Raw genomic sequence first — 22,033 nt, 5'->3', positions numbered from 1 at the left:
GAAAAGAATTCAACTTTTTCTAATTATACAAATTGAAGGTTGGGAATAAGATGCCTTACAATGGGTAAAGTAAAACTCCCTTTAGGCACAAATAAGCAGAAAACTGACATAATTTAAGAATTTTGTTTTTCCAAATTCCACTTAAGACATTAAAAGTTCAGCAAATGGTAGCATATCTACTGTAGATATAATAAAATATGGATAATTATCAAATTATTTTTAAAACGAGGAAAAAAAGGTAAATTGGAAGTTTGACTTTTCAGCCATAATGCAATCCATGTGTGACTGTCATTAAAAACCTTCAAGGGGGGCTTTCCTGGTGGCGCAGTGGTTGAGAGTCTGCCTGCCAATGCAGGGGACACGGGTTCGAGCCCTGCGCTGGGAAGATCCCACATGCCGCGGAGCAACTAGGCCCGTGAGCCACAATTACTGAGCCTGCGCGTCTGGAGCCTGTGCTCCGCAACAAGAGAGGCCGCCATAGTGAGAAGCCCGCGCACCGCGATGAAGAGTGGCCCCCGCTTGCCACAACTAGAGAAAGCCCTCGCGCAGAAACGAAGACCCAACACAGCCATAAATAAATAAAAATTAAAAAAAAAAAAAAGAAGACTCCTCCATCCCGCCCCCGCTCCTCGAGGTCCCGCTCGGTCCCGCCTTAGGCCCCGCCCCTTTAAAAAAAATGGGCACAAGAAATACTCAAATCAAAAAAAAAAAACTTCAAGATTATAAATGAGAAGGTGGCTGACTTTCTATTAACAGTCAACAATGGGATAAAATTCCAAGGTCACCAGTGTTATTTTGCATTGTCAGTATTTTTAATCAAAAGTAAACATAAGATTTATTTTATTCTTTACTAACATCATGCAGGACAATTTATTGGTTTTAATTCCAAAGCCATTTGGATTTAGTTACAGCTTTAGGTAACTATTCTTGTTTTTATTATTCCTGCCATTCTCATGAATACCTTCATACATTTTTCAAAAACACAAGACTAAAGAAAAATCAACTCAAGTGCATGGAGATTCAAGTGCCATCTCCATATGCAACCCAAAATAGGAGCTATGTTCTGGTTATCTCTGCCTTATTTTGTACTTAAAATAAACCTGCTAAGTGCTCACACTACAAGCATTAAGTATTTAAAATAAAAGCATTTATGTAGAGTCCCCATAAGACCTCCTATTTCATAACTGAGAAACAGGCAAATGTTCCTTGAATTCTATTAAAACAGTTAAATATCAGCTATATCAACAATTACTAAACATGCCAAATCCAAGCAATAACTATAACAATCTTCAAACAGACTACATATGCAACATGGCTACTAAAAAAGTCTTAACTTTAAAAATAACCATAGTAGAAAGAGTCATACTGAGTAATATCTGTGATTCAGGGGTCCTTAGGTACCAAAGATCAAGGGAAGGTATAGTTGTCCTTCCAAGATACTTAGCTTTTAGGCATAATTTAGCTTCCCCTGGAATTATTTTTGAGTGTACCATTCCTAAAATGCACATATAAAAATTCTTATATTAACAACCAAATACAACAAAGGATTTTTTTTTAATTTATTTATTTATTTTTGGCTGCGCTGGGTTCTCATTGTTGAGGCAAGTGGGGGCTACTCTTTGTTGCGGTGCGTGGGCTTCTCATTGCGGTGGCTTCTCTTGTTGCGGAGCATGGGCTCTAGGCGTGTGGGCTTCAGTAGTTGCAGCGCGTGGACTCAGTAGTGGTGCGCGGGCTCTAGAGCGCAGGCTCAGTAGTCGTGGTGCGTGGGCTTAGTTGCTCCACGGCATGTGGGATCTTCCCGGACCAGGGCTCGAACCCGTGTCCCCTGCATTGGCAGGCGGATTCTTAACCACTGCACCACCAGGGAAGTCCCAAGGATTTTTTTTAAAATACATATCACAAGTCTTGAAACTTCAATCGATACATATAAATATTGAGTGGAGCACAAACAGTAAATTATATAACATAAGTTAAATGCTAAGTAGATAATGACTGATTTAATCCCTGGACAAATGAATTATGTAATGCTTTATAAGTTTCCACAATATACTTATTACTTCAGCTGCAACCTAAAGAAGTTTCTTTGATAAATACTACAGCCATCATAAACTATCATTCTTTCACCAGTCCAAACATTTAATAGATACTTCTATGTCATATCATTCTGTATAAAAAATATCAGTTCTTTCCTTACTTTACTATGAAACTTCTCAAACATACACAAAGTGGAGAGAATAAAATGAACCCCCTTACCATCTTCAAGAATTCCCCAATATCCAGCTCCAACAATTATCAACATTCTGCTACTGCTGTTTCATTTACCCACCTACCCCCATTTTGTTTTTGGCAAGGAAGAGAGTTTTAAAGCAAATACCACATATTTCTTTTTGCCTGTAAAAAACAGAATGTATCTGTAACAGTTTTTTTTCCAACTACCCACAATATTACCACATTCAACAAAATAAATATTAATTCCTTATAATGTGATATCCAGCACAGCTCAGTTTTTCCCACTTGCTCAAAAATGTCTTTTTAGGAATGGTTTGTCTAAATCAGAACACAAACAAGGTTCACACATGGGATGGGGCTGTTACGTCTCTTTTAATCTTTTAACAGCTTCCACTTCTTTAAAATTTTTCCCTAGCTATTTGTTGAAGAAAACATGTTGCAATCTGGAATTGGGTGACTATGTCCTCCTGGTATTGTACAGCATGTCCTGTAGTCTCTGTATAATGCAGTTAGATCTAGAGGGTTGATTAAATTCAGGTTCTTTTTTGTTTGACAAGAGAACTTCCTGTTGCATCACATCATTATTAGCACACTGGATTGAGTGACTTACTTTTAGTCATGTTAAGTTTGATCAGTGGGTTCAAATGTTGTCAGCCGAATTCATCCCTTATAAAGTCTGCCATCAAACATTCACCTTATTAACAACCTAGATCCAACTGCCTAGATCCATTATTTCATTAGGGGTAGAAAATATTTTCTGATTCTCTAATTCTTTCTGTATTAGCTGTGCTTCTTCTAAAAGAACTTTACCTCATCGACCATTTGCTTACCTAGATTACACAAGAAAGACAGCAAAAATGCTCAATTTATTCCCTTTATCAGTTTCCAGAATGAGTGCCCAAGCAACCTCCAGAAGTGGCCAAAAAGTTTTGGTTTAAGTATCATTATGAGCTTGTGAAATTTTATGTTTTTCAATATACTGCCACCTGGTTCTTTTTTTGTTAATCCTCAAATTGCACCATCTTTGGCCAGTAGGATTCCCTTCAGGATGGATCCTATGTCACTTTGACATGACCTCTGTAGTCTCTAAGAGCTTCCTTACTTTTGGGCACACCAGGTTCATCTTCCACATTTCTTTCCCCAGGCCTGGAATCAGCCACTGTTCCAGGGGCCTTGATTCCTTTTAATGGGAAATGGCATCTAGAGACAAAATCTGGGGTCTAAGAGTACTTATTGTTACTTGCTATTATTTCTAAGATTCTTCATTGAGGAGAGCTAGAAAATATGTATTTTTGAGAAAGAGAAACTTAAACCCTGAGTATATATTCATATTTCCAATTTTAATTAAACAGTATATGGTTTTTTATTTGTATCTCTATCACCCTGAAAATCTTTCTTGCTAATGATATTAACAAACGTATGCCATTAGCAAAAGTACTTATATGCTTTATCCTACTATGTATAATCTCAAATAATAACAATATTGGATGAGGTTTAAGATTTCTTGTCACTTTTTTCCGTCCTTAGATATATCCCATTAGGGATATGCAGTCAAAATACTGTTTTGAAATTACTTGTAATAATTCTTCTTACAGTTTTGTCACCATCCTGACATTGTTAAATTGTTTTGTTACCATTTAGGAATTTTTTTCTATTTAATTTTTTTTAATTATATATAACACACATGGAAACAAAGTAAAAATTATAGAACAAGGTACAAAGAGGTTTAGCTTCTGTCCCTACCCTCTTTCTCTATAATTCTGAATTACCCTTCCATCATTTTTTAACAACATAACAAACCTGAATACAAATACACTTGTATTTCCCTTCTTTTCTCACATAAAAGATAGTACACGATACTCCTTTGTACCTTGTTTTCTCACTTACTGTACCCTGGAGATTACTCCTTAGCAGTATAAAGATGTCTTCCCCATTCTTTTTGACAGATGCATAATGCTCCATTACACAGAAATACTAAAGTTTACAATATGGATATTTGAGTGTTTACGGGCTTTTGTTATTCATCGTAGTGTCCTTCTTTCATACTATTCTACTTATTTCTCTATTCCCCCACCGTATCCTGGAACATGGAGCTCCCTGGTGATCTTCATAAAAGCAATCTTGGTGGAACAGTAGGGTAAAAACTTAACTGGAATGGATTCAAGAGAACAGGAGAGGAGTACAGATACAGTGAATATTCATAATTTATAAGAAGTTGTGCACTAAAGACAGGAAAGAAAGAAAGCAACAGCTAGAAGGGAAGTGGAATCAAAGAGGGTCTTGTTTGTTTTACTGTTTCGTGTTTTTGTTTTTTTAGGAAGAGAGAAATAACATGTTTGTATGCCAACAGGAATAATCCAGTAGAAAGGAAAAACTGAGGATGCAGGAGAGAAAAATAGAGAATTTCAAGAGCAATGTCCTTGAGTAGCTAATAAGGGGTAGAATCTCGTGTGAAGGAGTTGGACTTAGAGAAGAATATGACAGATAGGTGAAGAAATGTTGAGAAACTTGTACATGATCCCACTACCACCAGTCTGTGCCTCAGTTTTTTTAACTGAAAAATGAGGGCAATAATAGTACCTATTTCACAGGGTTGAATTTTCACAACAATGAAAATGCATACAAACCTCTAAGAACAGGGCACAACACCTAGTAAACATTCAATGAGCATGTGATACTAATCTCTAATACCTGCTTCTCTTACATCATGCTGTTTCCTGAGGATCTAATGAGAGATTATGTGAAAGTATTGATAAGTTGTATGACTAATAGCAGACTATCTTCATTATGTATAAGAACATGATTAGGACACTGCTAAATAGGTTTGGTTAAAGTTGCAATAACTATCAGTTTTAATGACTAAAAAAGCAAGACCTAATCCATGTTTGAAGAGCTTTCAAGAATCAGTTTAGAAGGGAGGGAAGATGGCGGAAGAGTAAGACGCGGAGATCACATTCCTTCCCACAGATACAGTAGAAATACACCTACACGTGGAACTGCTCCTACAGAACACCCACTGAACGCTGGCAGAAAACGTCCGACCTCCAAAAAGGCAAGAAACTCCCCCCGTACTTGGGTAGGGCAAAAGAAAAAAGAAATAACAGAGACAAAAGAATAGGGACGGCACCTGCACCAGTGGGAGGGAGCCGTGAAGGAGGAAAGGTTTCCACGCACTAGGAGCCCCTTCGCGGGCAGAGACTGCGGGGGGCGGAGGGGGGACGCTTCAGAGCCACGGAGGAGAGCGCAGCCACAGAGGTGCGGAGGGCAAAGCGGAGAGGTTCCCGCACAGAGGCTCGGCGCCGAGCAGCACTCACCAGCCCGAGAGGCTTGTCTGCTCCCCCGCCGGGGCGGGCAGGGCTGGGAGCTGAGGCTCGGGCTTCGGTCGGATCGCAGGGAGAGGACTGGGACTGGCGGCGTGAACACAGCCTGAAGGGGTTAGCGCACCACAGCTAGCCCGGAGGGAGTCCGGGAAAAAGTCTGCGGCTGCCGAAGAGGCAAGAGTCTTTTTCTTGCCTCTTTGTTTCGCGGCGGGCAAGGAGAGGGGATTCAGAGCGCCGCCTAAACGAACTCCAGAGAAGGGCGCGAGCCGCGGCTATCAGCGCGGATCCCACAGCAACAGGGGCGCAGAGGGAAAATCGGAGAGACTCCCGCACAGAGGCTCGGCGCCGAGCGGCGCTCACCAGCCCGAGAGGCTTGTCTACTCCCCCGCCGGGGCGGGCGGGGCTGGGAGCTGAGGCTCCGGCTGCGGTCGGATCACAGGGAGAGGACTGGGGCTGGCGGCGTGAACACAGCCTGAAGGGGTTGGCGCACCACAGCTAGCCGGGAGGGAGACCGGGAAAAGGTCTGCAGCTGCCGAAGAGGCAAGAGACTTTTTCTTGCCTCTTTGTTTCGCTGCGCGCAAGGAGAGGGGATTCAGAGCGCCGCCTAAACGAACTCCAGAGAAGGGCGCAAGCCACGGCGATCAGCGCGGACCCCAGAGACGGGCGTGAGACGCTGGGGCTGCTGCTGCCGCCTCCAAAAAGCCTGTGTGCGAGCACAGGTCACTCTCCACACCAACCCTCCCGGGAGCCTGTGCAGCCCGCCACTGCCAGGGTCCCGGGATCCGGGGACAACATCCCCGGGAGAACGCACTGCACGCCTCAGGCTGGTGCAACGTCACGCCGGCCTCTGACGCCGCAGGCTCGCCCCGCCTCCTCTGTACCCCTCCCTCCCCGCGGCCTGGGTGAGCCAGAGCCCCCGAAGCAGCTGCTCCTTTAACCCCGTCCTGTCTGGGCGGGGAACAGACGCCCTCAGGCGACCTACACGCAGAGGCGGGTCCAAATCCAAAGCTGAACCCCAGGAGCTGTGCGAACAGGGAAGAGAAGGGGAAATCTCTCCCAGCAGCCTCGGGAGCAGCGGATTAAAGCTCCACAGACAACTTGATGTACCTGCATCTGTGGAATACCTGAATAGACAACGAATCATCCCAAATTCAGGAGGTGGACTCTGGGAGCAGGAGATATTAATTTTTCCCCTTTTCCTTTTTTTAGTGAGTGTATATGTATATGCTTCTGGGTGAGATTTTGTCTGTATAGCTTTGCTTTACAATAGCTTTATTTTACTTCACTATATTATAGCCTCTTTCTTTCTTTCTTTCTATTTTTTCTCCCTTTTACTCTGAGCCGTGTGGACGAAAGGCTCTTGGTGCTCCAGCCAGGCATCAGGGCCGTGCCTCTGAGGTGGGAGAGCCAACTTCAGAACACTGGTCCACAAGAGACCTCCCAGCTCCACGTAATACCAAACGGCAAAAATCTCCCAGAGATCTCCATCTCAACATCAAGACCCAGCTTCACTCAACGACCAGCAAGCTACAGTGCTGGACATCCTATGCCAAACAACTAGCTAGACAGGAACACAACCCCATCCATTGGCAGAGAGGCTGCCTAAAATCATAATAAGGCCACAGACACCACAAAATACACCACCAGACGTGGACGCGCCCACCAGAAAGACAAGATCTAGCCTCATCCACCAGAACTCAGGCACTAGTTCCCTCCACCAGGAAGCCTACACAACCCACTGAACCAACCTTAGCCGCTGGGGACAGATACCAAAAACAACGGGAACTACGAACCTGCAGCCTGTGAAAAGGAGACCCCAAACACAGTAAGATAGGCAAAATGAGACGACAGAAAAACACACAGCAGATGAAGGAGCAGGCTCAAAACACACTGGACTTAACAAATGAAGAGGAAATAGGTAGTCTACCTGAAAAAGAATTCAGAATAATGATAGTAAGGATGATCCAAAATCTTGGAAATAGAATAGACAAAATGCAAGAAACATTTAACAAGGACGTAGAAGAACTAAAGAGGAACCAAGCAATGATGAAAAACACAATAAATGAAATTAAAAATACTCTAGATGGGATCAATAGTAGAATAACTGAGGCAGAAGAAAGGATAAGTGACCTGGAAGATAAAATGGTGGAAATAACTACTACAGAGCAGGATAAAGAAAAAAGAATGAAAAGAACTGAGGACAGTCTCAGGGACCTCTGGGACAACATTAAACGTGCCAACATTCGAATTATAGGGGTACCAGAAGAAGAAGAGAAAAAGAAAGGGACTGAGAAAATATTTGAAGAGATTATAGTTGAAAACTTCCCTAATATGGGAAAGGAAATAGTTAATCAAGTCCTGGAAGCACAGAGAGTCCCATACAGGATAAACCCAAGGAGGAACACGCCAAGACACATATTAATCAAACTGTCAAAAATTAAATATAAGGAAAACATATTAAAGGCAGCAAGGGAAAAAAAACAAATAACACACAAGGGAATCCCCATAAGGTTAACATCTGATCTCTCAGCAGAAACTCTGCAAGCCAGAAGGGAGTGGCAGGATATACTTAAAGTCATGAAGGAGAAAAACCTACAACCAAGATTACTCTACCCAGCAAGGATCTCATTCAGATTCGATGGAGAAATTAAAACCTTTACAGACAAGCAAAAGCTGAGAGAGTTCAGCACCACCAAACCAGCTTTACAACAAATGCTAAAGGAAATTCTCTAGGCAAGAAACACAAGAGAAGGAAAACACCTACAATAACAAACCCAATACATTTAAGAAAATGGGAATAGGAACATACATATCGATAATTACCTTGAATGTAAATGGATTAAATGCTCCCACCAAAAGACACAGGCTGGCTGAATGGATACAAAAACAAGACCCATACATATGCTGTCTACAAGAGACCCACTTCAGACCTAGAGACACATACAGACTGAAAGTGAGGGGATGGAAAAAGATATTCCATGCAAATGGAAATCAAAAGAAAGCTGGAGTAGCAATTCTCATATCAGACAAAATAGACTTTAAAATAAAGACTATTACAAGAGACAAAGAAGGACACTATATAATGATCAAGGGATCGATCCAAGAGGAAGGTATAACAATTGTAAATATTTATGCACCCAACATAGGAGCACCTCAATACATAAGGCAAATACTAACAGCCATGAAAGGGGAAATTGACAGCAACACAATCATAGTAGGGGACTTTAACACCCCACTTTCACCAATGGACAGATCATCCAAAATGAAAATAAATAAGGAAACACAAGCTTTAAATGATACATTAAACAATATGGACTTAATTGATATTTATAGGACATTCCACCCAAAAACAACAGAATACACATTTTTCTCAAGTGCTCATGGAACATTCTCCAGGATAGATCATATCTTGGGTCACAAATCAAGCCTTGGTAAATTTAAGAAAATTGAAATCGTATCAAGTATCTTTTCCGACCACAATGCTATGAGACTAGATATCAATTACAGGAAAAGATCTGTAAAAAATACAAACACATGGAGGCTACACAATACATTACTTAATAACGAAGTGATTACTGAAGAAATCAAAGGGGAAATCAAAAAATACCTAGAAACAAATGACAATGGAGACACGACGACCCAAAACCTATGGGACACAGCAAAAGCAGTGCTAAGAGGGAAGTTTATAGCAATACAAGCCTACCTCAAGAAACAGGAAACATCTCGAATAAACAACCTAACCTTGCACCTAAAGCAATTAGAGAAAGAAGAACAAAAAAACCCCAAAGCCAGCAGAAGGAAAGAAATTATAAAGATCAGGTCAGAAATAAATGAAAAAGAAATGAAGGAAACAATAGCAAAAATCAATGAAACTAAAAGCTGGTTCTTTGAGAAGATAAACAAAATTGATAAACCATTAGCCAGACTCATCAAGAGAAAAAGGGAGAAGACTCAGATCAATAGAATTAGAAATGAAAAAGGAGAAGTAACCACTGACCCTGCAGAAATACAAAAGATCATGAGAGATTACTACAAGCAACTACATGCCAATAAAATGGACAACCTGGAAGAAATGGACAGATTCTTAGAAATGCACAAACTGCCGAGACTGAACCAGGAAGAAATAGAAAATATGAACAGACCAATCACAAGCACTGAAATTGAAACTGTGATTAAAAACCTTCCAACAAACAAAAGCCCAGGACCAGATGGCTTCACAGGCGAATTCTATCAAACATTTAGAGAAGAGCTAACACCTATCCTTCTCAAACTCTTCCAAAATATTGCAGAGGGAGGAACACTCCCAAACTCATTCTACGAGGCCACCATCACCCTGATACCAAAACCAGACAAAGATGTCACAAAGAAAGAAAACTACAGGCCAATATCACTGATGAACATAGATGCAAAAATCCTCAACAAAATACTAGCAAACAGAATCCAACAGCACATTAAAAGGATCATACACCATGATCAAGTGGGGTTTATCCCAGGAATGCAAGGATTCTTCAATATACGCAAATCAATCAATGTGATACACCATATTAACAAATTGAAGGAGAAAAACCATATGATCATCTCAATAGATGCAGAGAAAGCTTTTGACAAAATTCAACACCCATTTATGATAAAAGCCCTGCAGAAAGTAGGCATAGAGGGAACTTTCCTCAACATAATAAAGGCCATATATGACAAACCCACAGCCAACATTGTCCTCAATGGTGAAAAACTGAAACCATTTCCACTAAGATCAGGAACAAGACAAGGTTGCCCACTCTCACCACTATTATTCAACATAGTTCTGGAAGTCCTAGCCACAGCAATCAGAAAAGACAAAGAAATAAAAGGAATCCAAATCGGAAAAGAAGAAGTAAAGCTGTCACTATTTGCAGATGACATGATACTATACATAGAGAATCCTAAAGATGCTACCAGAAAACTCCTAGAGCTAATCAATGAATTTGGTAAAGTAGCAGGATACAAAATTAATGCACAGAAATCTCTTGCATTTCTATACACTAATGACGAAAAATCTGAAAGTGAAATTAAGAAAACACTCCCATTTACCATTGCAACAAAAAGAATAAAATATCTAGGAATAAACCTACCTAAGGAGACAAAAGACCTGTATGCAGAAAATTATAAGACACTGATGAAAGAAATTAAAGATGATACAAATAGATGGAGAGATATACCATGTTCCTGGATTGGAAGAATCAACATTGTGAAAATGTCTCTACTACCCAAAGCAATCTACAGATTCAATGCAATCCCTATCAAACTACCACTGGCATTTTTCACAGAACTAGAACAAAAAATTTCACAATTTGTATGGAAACACAAAAGACCCCGAATAGCCAAAGCAATCTTGAGAACGAAAAATGGAGCTGGGGGAATCAGGCTCCCTGACTTTAGACTATATTACAAAGCTTCAGTAATCAAGACAGTTTGGTATTGGCACAAAAACAGAAATATAGATCAATGGAACAGGATAGAAAGCCCAGAGATAAACCCACACACATATGGTCAACTTATCTTTGATAAAGGAGGCAAGCATATACAGTGGAGAAAAGACAGCCTCTTCAATAAGTGGTGCTGGGAAAATTGGACAGGAACATGTAAAAGTATGAAATTAGAACACTCCCTGACACCATGCACAAAAATAAACTCAAAATGGATTAAAGACCTAAGTGTAAGGGCAGACACTATCAAACTCTTAGAGGAAAACATAGGCAGAACACTCTATGACATACATCACAGCAAGATTCTTTCTGACCCAGCTCCCAGAGAAATGGAAATAAGAACACAAATAAACAAATGGGACCTAATGAAACTGAAAAGCTTTTGCACAGCAAAGGAAACCATAAACAAGACCAAAAGACAACCCTCAGAATGGGAGAAAATATTTGCAAATGAAGCAACTGACAAAGGATTAATCTCCAAGATTTACAAGCAGCTCATGCAGCTCAATAACAAAAAAACAAACAACCCAATCCAAAAATGGGCAGAAGATCTAAATAGACATTTCTCCAAAGAAGATATACAGATGGCCTACAGACACATGAAAGAATGCTCAACATCATTAATCATTAGAGAAATGCAAATCAAAACTACAATGAGATATCATCTCACACCGGTCAGAATGGCCATCATCAAAAAATCTAGAAACAATAAATGCTGGAGAGGGTGTGGAGGAAAGGGAACACTCTTGCACTATTGGTGGGAATGTAAATTGATACAGCCACTATGGAGAACAGTATGGAGGTTCCTTAAAAAACTACAAATAGAACTACCATACGACCCAGCAATCCCACTACTGGGCATATACCCTGAGAAAACCATAGGTCAAAAAGAGTCATGTACCAAAATGTTCATTGCAGCTCTATTTACAATAGCCAGGACATGGAAGCAACCTAAATGTCCATCGACAGATGAATGGATAAAGAAGATGTGGCACATATATACAATGGAATATTACTCAGCCATAAAAAGAAATGAAATGGAGGTATTTGTAATGAGGTGGATGGAGTTAGAGTCTGTCATACAGAGTGAAGTAAGTCAGAAAGAGAAAAACAAATACAGTATGCTAACACATATATATGGAATCTAAGGGAAAAAAAAAAAAAAAAGGCCATGAAGAACCTAGTGGCAAGACGGGAATAAAGACACAGACCTACTAGAGAATGGACTTGAGGATATGGGGAGGGGGTGGGGTGAGATGTGACAGGGTAAGAGAGTGTCATGGACATATATACACTACCAAATGTAAAATAGATAGCTAGTGGGAAGCAGCCGCATAGCACAGGGAGATCAGCTCGGTGCTTTGTGACCACCTAGAGGGGTGGGATGGGGAGGGTGGGAGGGAGGGAGATGCAAGAGGGAAGAGAAATGGGAACATATTGTATATGTATAACAGATTCACTTTGTTATAAAGCAGATGCTAACACACTATTGTAAGGCAATTATACTTCAATAAAGATGTTTGAAAAAAAAAAAAAAGAATCAGTTTAAAATGACATTTATAAATAACAAAAAGAAAGCTTTTAATTAATTTTAGCTTCTCTACACAGAGAGAAAAGTAATTTGACATTGGTAAAAAGAAGTCCATGTCCAAAACATAAGTTACTTACCTTCAGATTTTTAGTGAAAGGATGTATTGGGTGCTAAGATGAAAGAAGTATTTACCAACTACTGCTTCAAAATGTAAGAAATCTATATATATTACCTGCTTTCTACATAGGTAACCTCCATTTTACTCTTAAACTGTAATGGTAATGGAATTAATCATGTACTTTATCACAAGTATCACTTTTAAACAACATGGGGCATAAAAATATGCTACAACACTCATTATTTTGGACTATTGACAAATACATATATATATAAATTAAGTACAATGGCAACCAACTTAGACAGTTTACTCCCATAATTATCTAGTAGATAAGTTTAAAACAATTTTTTTTTCACAGAAACAATACAGATCACCATCAGTCAGCAACTTCACAGATTCCAGAAGCCCATGCTTGAAAAACTTAACCATACAAATTAAACATATTTAGTACGATCACTTACTTTAAAATGCAGGTACTAAATCTCATGAGAGTCAGCTACAAAGTAATCATCCTGTTATCTATAATGATACTTTTTACATCAAGATAAAAACCCAAAATTAAAAGATTTTGGAGATTGGTTCAAGATGGCAGAGTAGAAGGACGTGCGCTCACTCCCTCTTACGAGAGCACCGGAATCACAACTAACTGCTGAACAATCATCGACAGGAAGACACTGGAACTCACCAAAAAAGATACCCCACATCCAAAGACAAAGGAGAAGCCGCAATGAGACAGCAGGAGGGGCGCAATCACAATAAAATCAAACCCCATAACTGCTGGGTGGGTGACTCACAAACTGGAGAACACTTAAACCACAGAAGTCCACCCACTGGAGTGAAGGTTCTGAGCCCCATGTCAGGCTTCCGAACCTAGGGGTCCGGCAACAGGGGTAGGAATTCCTAGAGAATCAGACTTCGAAGGCTAGCGGGATTTGATTGCAGGACTTCGACAGGACTGGGGGAAACAGAGACTCCACTCTTGGAGGGCACACACAAAATAGTGTGCACATCGGGACCCAGGGGAAGGAGCAGTGACCCCAGAGGAGACAAAACCAGACCTACCTGCTAGTGTTGGAGGGTATCCTGCAGAGGTGGGGGTGGCTGTGGCTCACCATGAAGACAAGGACACAGGCAGCAGAAGTTCTGGGAAGTACTCCTTGGCGTGAGCCCTCCCAGAGTCCGCCATTAGCCCACCAAAGAGCCAGGTAGGCTCCAGGGCTGGGTCGCCTCAGGCCAAACAACCAACAGGGAGGGAACCCAGCCCCACCCATCAGCAGACAAGCGGATTAAAGTTTTACTGAGCTCTGCCCACCAGAGCAACAGTCAGCTCTACCCACCACCAGTCCCTCCCATCAGGAAGCTTGCACAAGCCTCTTAGATAGCCTCAGACACCAGAGGACAGACAGCAGAAGGAAGAAGAACTACAATTCTGCAGCCTGTGGAAGCAAAAACACATTCACAGAAAGATAAACAAAATGAAAAGGCACAGGACTTTCTACCAGATGAAGGAACAAGACAAAACCCCAGAAAAACAACTAAATGAAGTGGAGATAGGCAACATTCCAGAAAAAGAATTCAGAATAATGATAGTGAAGATGATCGAGGACCTTGGGAAAAGAATGGAGGCAAAGACCGAGAAGATGCAAGAAATGTTTAACAAAGGCCTAGAAGAATTAAAGAACAAGCAAACAGAGATGAACAATACAATAACGGAAATGACAAATACACTAGAAGGAACCGATAGTAGAATAACTGAGGCAGAAGAACCCATAAGTGACGTGGAAGACAGAATGGTGGAATTCACTGCCATGGAACAGAATAAAGAAAAAAGAATGAAAAGAAATGAAGACAGCCTAAGAGACCTCTGGGACTACATTAAACGCAACAACATTCACATTATAGGGGTCCCAGAAGGAGAAGAGAAAGAGAAAGGACGTGAGAAAATATTTGAAGAGATTATAGTCGAAAACTTCCCTAACATGGGAATGGAAAAAGCCAGCCAAGTTCAGGAAGCACAGACAGTCCCAGGCATGATAAACCCAAGGAGAAACACGCTGAGACACACAGTAATCAAACTGACAAAAATTAAAGACAAAGAAAAATTACTGAAAGCAACAAGGGAAAAACGACAAATAACATACAAGCGAACTCCCATAAGGTTAACAGCTGATTTCTCAGCAGAAACTCTGCAAGCCAGAAGGGAGTGGGACAATATATTTAAAGTGATGAAAGGGAAGGACCTACAACCAAGATTACTCTACCGGCAAGGATCTCATTCAGTCAACAGAGAAATCAACAGCTTTATTGACAAGCAAAAGCTAAGAGAATTCAGCACCACCAAATCAGCTCTACAACAAAAGCTAAAGGAACTTCTCTAAGTGGGAAACACAAGAGAAGAAAAGGACCTACAAAAACAAACCCATAACAATTAAGAAAATGGTAACAGGAACATACATATCGATAATTACCTTAAATGTGAACAGATTAAAATGCTCCAACCAAAAGACACAGGCTCACTGAATGGATACAAAAACAAGACCCATATATATGCTGTCTACCAGAGACCCACTTCAGACCTAGGGACACATACAGACTGAAAGTGAGGGGATGGAAAAAGATATTCCATGCCAATGGAAATCAAAAGAAAGCTGGAGTAGCAATACTCATATCAGGTAGAATAGACTTTAAAATAAAGAATGTTACAAGAGACAAGGAAGGACACTACATAATGATCAAGGGATCAATCCAAGAAGAAGATATAACAATTATAAATATATATGCACCCAACATAGGAGCACCTTAATATATAAGGCAACTGCTAACAGCTATAAAAGAGGAAATCGACAGTAACACAATAATAGTGGGGGACTTTAACACCTCACGTACAACAATGGACAGATCAGCAAAACTGAAAATTACTAAGAAAACACAAGCTTTAAATGACACAATAGACCAGATTTAATTGATATTTATAGGACATTCCATCAAAACACAACAGATTACACTTTCTTCTCAAGTACACATAGAACATTCTCCAGGATAGATCACATCTTGGTCACAAATCAAGCCTCGGTAAATTTAAGAAAACTGAAATCATATCAAGTATCTTTACCGACCACACGCTATGAGATTAGACATCAATTACAGAGAAAAAAACGTAAAAAACACAAACACATAGAGGCTAGACAGTACGTTACTAAATAACCAATAAATCACTGAAGAAATCAAAGAGGAAACCAAAAAATACCAAGGGACAAATGACAATGAAAACATGACAATCCAAAACCTATGGGATGCAGCAAAAGCAGTTCTAAGAGGGAAGTTTAGAGCAATACAAGCCTACCTCAAGAAATAAGAAAAATCTCAAATAAACAATCTAACCCTACAGCTAAAGGAACCAGAGAAAGAACAAACAAAACCCACAGTTAGTAGAAGGAAAGAAATCATAAAGATCAGAGCAGAAATAAATGAAATAGAAACAAAAAAAATAGCAAAGATCAATAAAACTAAAAGCTGGTTCTTTGAGTAGATAAACAAAATTGATAAACCTTTAGACAGTCTCATCAAGAAAAAGAGGGAGAAGACTCAAATCAATAAAATTAGAAATGAAAAAGGAAGAGTTACAACGGACACTGCAGAAAGACAAAGCATGATAAGAGACTACTACAAGCAACTCTATGCCAATAAAATGGACAACCTGGAAGGAATGGACAAATTCTTAGAAAGGTATAACCTTCCAAGACTGAACCAGGAAGAAATAGAAAATATGAACAGACCAATCACAAGTAATGAAATTGAAACTGTGATAAAAATCTTCCAACAGGGCTTCCCTGGTGGCGCAGCGGTTGGGAATCTGCCTGCCAATGCAGGGGACACGGGTTCGAGCCCTGGTCTGGGAAGATCCCACATGCCGCGGAGCAACTGGGCCCGTGAGCCACAACTACTGAGCCTGCGCGTCTGGGGCTTCTGCTCCGCAACAAGAGAGGCCGCAACAGTGAGAGGCCCGCGCACCGCGATGAAGAGTGGCCCCCGCTTGCCACAACTAGAGAAAGCCCTCGCACAGAAACGAAGACCCAACACAGCCAAAAATCAATATAAATAATTAAAAAATAAAAAAAGTGATACTGTGGGAGCAGATTTATTAAAAAAAAAAAATAAATCTTCCAACAAAAAAAAGTCCAGGACCAGATGGCTTCACAGGCGAATTCTATCGAACATTTAGAGAAGAGCTAACACCCATCCTTCTCAAACTCTTCCAAAAAATTGCAAAGGAAGGAACACTCCCAAACTCATTCTATGAGGCCACCATCACCCTGATACCAAAACCAGACAAAGATACTACAAAAAAAGAAAATGACAGACCAATATCGCTGATGAATATAGACGCAAAAATCCTCAACAAAATACTAGCAAACAGAATCCAACAACACATTAAAAGGATCATACACCATGATCAAGTAGAATTTGTCCCAGGGATGCAAAAATTCTTCAATATATGCAAATCAATCAATGTGATACATGATAGTAACAAATTGAAGAAAAAACATATGATCATCTCAATAGATGCAGAAAAAGCTTTTGACAAAATTCAACACCCATTTACAATAAAAACCCTCCAGAAAGTAGGCATAGAGGGAACCTACCTCAACATAATAAAGGCCATATATGACAAACCCACAGCAAACATCATTCTCAATGGTGAAAAACTGAAAGCATTTCCTCTAAGATCAGGAACAAGACAAGGATGTCCACTCTCGCCACTATTATTCAACATAGTTTTGAAAGGCCTAGCCACGGCAATCAGAGAAGAAAAAGAAATAAAAGGAATACAAATTGGAAAGGAAGAAGTTAAACTGTCACTGTTTGCAGATGACATGATACTATACATAGAGAATCCTAAGGATGCCACCAGAAAACTACTAGAGCTGATCAATGAATCTGGTAAAGTTGCAGGATACAAAATTAATGCACAGGGCTTCACTGGTGGCGCAGTGGTTGAGAATCTGCCTGCCAATGCAGGGGACACAGGTTCGAGCCCTGGTCTGGGAAGATCCCACATGCCGCGGAGCCACTAGGCCCATGAGCCACAATTGCTGAGCCTGCGCGTCTGGAGCCTGTGCTCCGCAACAAGAGAGGCCGCCATAGTGAGAGGCCTGCGCACCGCGATGAAGAGTGGCCCCCACTTGCCGCAACTAGAGAAAGCCCTCGCACAGAAACTAAGACCCAACACAGCCATAAATAAATAAATAAATATATAAATGGGAAAAAAAATTAGCAAAAAAAAAAGCTCAAAATTAATGCATAGAAATCTCTTGCATTCCTATACACTAATGATGAAAAATCTGAAAGAGAAATTAAGGAGACACTCCCATGTACCACTGCAACAAAAACAATAAAATATCTAGGAATAAACCTACCTACAGAGACAAAAGACCTGTATGCAGAAAACTATAAGACACTGATGAAAGAAATTAAAGATGATACAAACAGATGGAGAGATATACCATGTTCTTGGATTGGAAGAATCAATATTGTGAAAATGACTATACTACCCAAAAGCAATCTACAGATTCAATGCAATCCCTATCAAATTACCAATGGCATTTCTTACAGAACTAGAATAAAAAGTCTTAAAATTTGTATGGAGTCACAAAAGACCCCGAATAGCCAAAGCAGTCTTGAGGGGAAAAAACGGAGCTGGAGGAATCAGACTCCCTGACTTCAGACTATACTACAAAGCTACAGTAATCAAGACAATATGGTACTGGCACAAAAACAGAAATATAGATCAATGGAACAGGATAGAAAGCCCAGAGATAAACCCACACACCTATGGTCAACTAATCTATGAAAAAAGAGGCAAGGATATACAATGGAGAAAAGACAGTCTCTTCAATAAGCGGTGCTGGGAAAACTGGACAGCTATATGTAAAAGAATGAAATTAGAACATTCCCTAACACCATACAGAAAAATAAACTCAAAATGGATTCGAGACCTAAATGCAAGACCGGACACTATAAAACTCTTAGAGGAAAACATAGGAAGACACTCTTTGACATAAATCACAGCAAGATCTTTTTTGATCCAACTCCTAGAGTAATGGAAATAAAAACAAAAATAAACAAATGGGACCTTATGCAACTTAAAAGCTTTTGCAAAGCCAAGGAAACTACAAACAAGATGAAAAGACAACGCTCAGAATGGGAGAAAATATTTGTAAATGAATCAATGGACAAAGGGTTAATCTCCGAAATATATAAACAGTTCATGCAGCTCAATATTATAAAAACAAACAACCCAATCAAAAAATGGGCAGAAGACCTAAATAGACATTTCTCCAAAGACATACAGATGGCCAAGAAGCACATGAAAAGCTGCTCAACATCACTAATTATTAGAGAAATGCAAATCAAAACTACAATGAGGTATCACCTCACACCAGTTAGAAAGGGCATCCTCAGAAAATCTACAAACAACAAATGCTGGAGAGGGTGTGGAGAAAAGGGAGCCCTCTTGCACTGTTGGTGGGAATGTAAATTGATACAGCCACTATGGAGAACAGTATGGAGGTTCCTTAAAAAACTAAAACTAGAACTACCATATGACCCAGCAATCCCACTACTGGGCCTATACCCAGAGAAAACCATAATTAAAAAAGACACATGCACCCCAATATTCACTGCAGCACTATTTACAATAGCTAGGTCATGGAAGCAACCTAAATGCCCATCGACAGACGAATGGATAAAGAAGATGTGGTACATAATACAATGGAATATTATGCAGCCATAAAAAGGAACGAAATTGGGTCATTTGTAGAGACATGGATGGATCTAGAGACTGTCATACAGAGTGACGTAAGTCAGAAAGAGAAAAACAAATATCGTATATTAACACATATATGTGGAACCTAGAAAAATGGTACAGATGAACCAGTTTGCAGGGCAGAAACAGAGACACAGATGTAGAAAACAAACGTATGGGGCTTCCCTGGTGGCGCAGTGGTTGAGAATCTGCCTGCCAGTGCAGGGGACATGGGTTCGAGCCCTGGTCTGGGAAGATCCTACATGCCGCGGAGCAACTGGGCCCGTGAGCCACAAGTACTGAGCCCGCGCGTCTGGAACCTGTGCTCCGCAACAAGAGAGGCCGCGATAGTGAGAGGCCCGCGCACCGCGATGAAGAGTGGCCCCCGCTTGCCACAACTAGAGAAAACCCTCGTACAGAAATGAAGACCCAACACAGCCATAAAGAAAGAAAGAAAGAAAGAAAGAAAGAAAGAAAGAAAGAAAGAAAGAAAGAAAGAAAGAAAGAAAGAAAGAAAGAAAACAAACGTACAGACACCAAGGGGGGAAAGTGGCGGGGGTGGCGGGGGTGGTGTGATGAACTGGGAGATTGGGATTGACATGTATACACTGATGTGTATAAAATGGATGACTAATAAGAACCTGCTGTATAAAAAAATAAATTTAAAAAAAATTAAAGATTTTGAAAACTCCTAGTCCTAAAACTATGAATCCCGGTTTCAGAAATACAAACACTCATCAAACCTTTAAACCTAATAGCACATAATCTATTTAACCCAAAATATAGCCAATTGAAATAACATTACTAGAAGCCCAGAGGCTGATAATCCCTTTATCCCCAAGTCCTAGTTTTTTAAAGCCTATACCCACTGAACAGAAAAGCTGGGCAATGGCTAAGCAAGTCCCTCAGCAGGATGAGGAACCAGCATGACCAACAGCACCCTGCAAAAGGTTTGCAAGAAGAAAAGACCACAGCATTCACCATTTGCACCTCTGGAAGAGCAATCAAGGTTTAGAAAATCCATTAAGAGGCATTTGTACATTTCATTCGTATCTTTAGCCACTGTCCCTCTCCAGTGTCTTTTACTAACTTTTCCATCCAATTCTAAAAGTTAAGGAAGCTTCTTCAGCTGAGATGCAAATTTGCTTTTCTATCCAAGGCCTCTCTCTCCCTCTCAGACCCGGATCCAGATATCCAACTGCTTGTTAGACATCTGACACTTTCAAATTTTTTTTTTTTTTTTTTGGCCGCGCCAGGCACCATGCGGGATCTTAGTTCTTGGACCAGGGATCAAACCCGTGCCCCCTGCAGTGGAAGCACGTAGTCTTAACCACTGGACCACCAGGGAATCTCCACCTTCAGATATCTTAATAGGCAACTCAAAATCAGAACATCTACAGTGGTTCTCAATTCCCAATTCCCCAGATCTTTCCTCTTGCTTGTTCCCTATTCCATAACAGCTGCCACCAGTTGTTTAAGCCAAAAATCTGGGCATTATCCTCAGTTTTTCTCTCACCTTGTCTAACATATCTAACCATCAGCAAATCTTACGGACTCTATCTCCAAAAGTCCCTCTCAGTCCATTTCTTTCCATCTCTATTGCCATTACCCTAACCTAAAACCATCACCTCTTGCCTGAACTTCTGTAATAGCTTCTTAACTGGTCTTCACACTGTGTTCTACAGTCAGTAAACAGAGTGATCTTTTAAAAATGTGAATCACTCCTGTGACTCTCTAATGGATTCCTACCACTCTGGATTGAATTCTAATTCCACACCATAACCAGATGGTCCCAGCAGATCTGGTTTCTGTCTCTTTCCAACCTCCTCTGATCATAATCTTTCCTCCTCACTCACTAGCCAAATTGGCATTCACTTAGATCCCCAAATATGCCAAGCTCCTCCCCAACTCAGACATCCTACCTGCAACAGTCTCTCCCAGCTCTCGCAGGGCTAGCTCTTAATCATCTTTTGGGTCTTAGCTTTAAAATGACCTCCTCAGAGAGGTCTTATCTGATTTACAAATTTAAAGTAGAGTATTTCCTTTCACACACCCGGTTTGTTTCCTTCATAACACAAGCTATAATCTGTAATTATCTGCACGTGTTTATTTCCCTAAGTGGAATATGAGTGCCAAGAATAAACGAGGGTCCATGTCTGTCTAGCTCATCCCTTTACTCCCAGAGCCTAGCACTGTGTCCTGCAGAGTAGATGCTAAATGCCGATTTATTAAATGAAGTGTTATGAGTCCAAAGGGGCTTACACAGATTTGGAAGACACAACTTATTTGAAGTTCATTATATCAGTTATTTTACACGTAATCATTAAGAATGGAAATGAAGTATTTAGTCTGTGAATCACAATACTAGTTTAAAACACTTGCTGGTGCTAAATTCATTTGGTTCATTTCTGCAAATGGTACTGATATTAGCATATTATTATACTATTGAAGGAGCAATCATGTGTTAGTATCTTAGTATTAACCTTACTCTAAATTAATAGTCAACTTCAAGTAAACTTATATCTTTTCACAGCAAGGGAATATCAATTTTCAAAAAAGCAGAACGTA

General features: G+C 40.3%; 1 protein-coding gene across 2 annotated transcripts in view; it reads right to left on the bottom strand.

The window, feature by feature from the left end:
- Positions 1 to 22,033, bottom strand: part of HERPUD2 (HERPUD family member 2) — a 57,214-nt gene that overhangs the window by 25,001 nt on the left and 10,180 nt on the right. The gene's annotated exons all lie outside the window — the stretch shown is intronic.

The sequence above is a fragment of the Balaenoptera acutorostrata genome, chromosome 7 (assembly GCF_949987535.1).
Source record: "Balaenoptera acutorostrata chromosome 7, mBalAcu1.1, whole genome shotgun sequence".
NCBI lineage: Eukaryota > Metazoa > Chordata > Mammalia > Artiodactyla > Balaenopteridae > Balaenoptera > Balaenoptera acutorostrata.
Note: the sequence above shows the minus strand (reverse complement) of the source record. Positions and strands in the feature narration are given on the sequence as shown.